This window comes from Ochotona curzoniae, unplaced genomic scaffold, assembly GCF_017591425.1.
Source record: "Ochotona curzoniae isolate NIBS_2020 unplaced genomic scaffold, NIBS_Ocur_1.0 contig_1071, whole genome shotgun sequence".
NCBI classification, from domain to species: domain Eukaryota; kingdom Metazoa; phylum Chordata; class Mammalia; order Lagomorpha; family Ochotonidae; genus Ochotona; species Ochotona curzoniae.
The window spans coordinates 26,305,380-26,307,098 of NW_024464939.1; the positions used below are offsets into that span (position 1 = coordinate 26,305,380).

The 1,719-nt window shown below is 37.4% G+C and overlaps 1 non-coding gene across 1 annotated transcript; it reads left to right on the plus strand.

The window, feature by feature from the left end:
- The first annotated feature begins 1,391 nt into the window (after nucleotides 1-1,391).
- Nucleotides 1,392-1,495, plus strand: LOC121166793. Its single transcript, XR_005885485.1, has one exon. It is a non-coding gene; the product is annotated as a small nucleolar RNA U13 (small nucleolar RNA).
- Nucleotides 1,496-1,719: the final 224 nt, after the last annotated feature.

A 1,719-nucleotide genomic window follows, 5' to 3' on the forward strand; every position in this document is an offset into this window, starting at 1 on the left:
GACTTTCCTTTATTTTCCCTGGCTTCCTCTATTTGGCTGGGTGAATGGCTGTCATTTTGTCTCATCAGTGTACAACAATGACAGGGTGAAGGCTGTATTGTGATGGATGTAACTGTCAGAACCCAGTAAGTACTTAGATATTGCCTAGTGAGTCACATTTACAAAGGACTGCATTAGTGTGATTGCTCTTTTCTGTGACTATTCTTCCAAATATTAGGAAATGGGCTGGTAGTTAAAGAACAAAGATGCATTTTCCCTTCCCTCATCCTACTGTCTCTTTTATGTTGCTTTGCTACAGTTGAAGCAAACCTCAGTGCTTACTTTCACAGAGTTCAAAGTCGAAAGATGCAACCTCTCTTCTAGCTTCAAATGATCTAATACAGTGAAGGCAAGGCTCTTGGAAAAATTTATCGTGCCAGATTTTGCAGGTTAGAATAGTAGACTCTAGGTGATGACCAGAACCAAAGGGAATAGACTTGAAATAAATGCACCATCCATTTTATTGCTCAGTGTGGTATTTCCAAGAGAAGCTTTTTTCTTGAATAAACTGATTTCACTTGCTAATCCCACTTTAAAGGTGGACTCTAGAAAATTGCCATCTGTTCATAGAGAAGCTGGGTCTAATTATTCACAGAAGACTAAAAAGTTTTAACCTTTTTTAAGGGGCAGCACTTATCATACTTGCTTATCACCTCAAACTTTTTCTTCCAACTGCATCCCAAAGAGTTTCTCTAGTATGATTAGAAACATTCAAAGGAATGCAACAAGGAAAATAATGGCATTTACCATTGAATTCTAGCCTGCTTAGAAAACAATACAAGCATAGAAATCATTCCATTTAATCCTTAAATACTGTTTGTTTACATGAAAAGAAAAAAATCATTTTGAATTTCTGCTGCACAGATAGTAAGGCTTGCCAGCTGTGCAATTTTGTCTGGACAAAATCAATTGGTCTTCTTAACAGAACCTCAGTATTCTCTGAAGGGACAAGTACAGGTGTCCTGCTCTTGTTGCCGTCGTACACCCCAAAGGAACATGCCCTTTCACTTCACATGATCTCCATGCTGTCAGATGATTTTTGCACATTTACTAAGTGAGGTGGAAGCCTAGAAGAGTGGAAGTTTTGTAGAGAATGAGAATTCTCACCAGCATATAATGAGATGATCGCTTTGCCTCCAAGTTTCTGTTGTATGTATCTGTGTAATCTGCATCTCTTATTTCTTGCTGCTTTCAAACCAGCTATGCTAGTCTAGTAATAATTCTGTGAGACAACACACCACATATGCGTGCACACTTACACACACACACACATCCACAATCTTTTCTCACAAACAAATCACTTCTACTCAATTCACAATCAATTACTGCTTTCTTGTGACAAATAATTTAGGATCCTTAAGGGGCTCATAGCTGTGATGGTTGGATTTTCACACCATTGTCTTAGATATACCTCCTTCAAACCCTGTTCAATAACATGGACATATTATGCCTGATTTGGAGAAAAAGAAGCACCCTCATTGGTACTAATGCAAATTTATAGAAATGGAGATAATTAAAAGCTGAGTACAATAAAGTATTTGACCAGTCCTAAAACACTGGACATTCACTGTTAGGTTTGAGATTATGACAAGTGCAATTTTGCAGGTGTTACAGAGTTTAGGCATACAAATCATGTTTTCTTTCACAGTTTCATCTTTAAATGGACTGTATATAGAATAT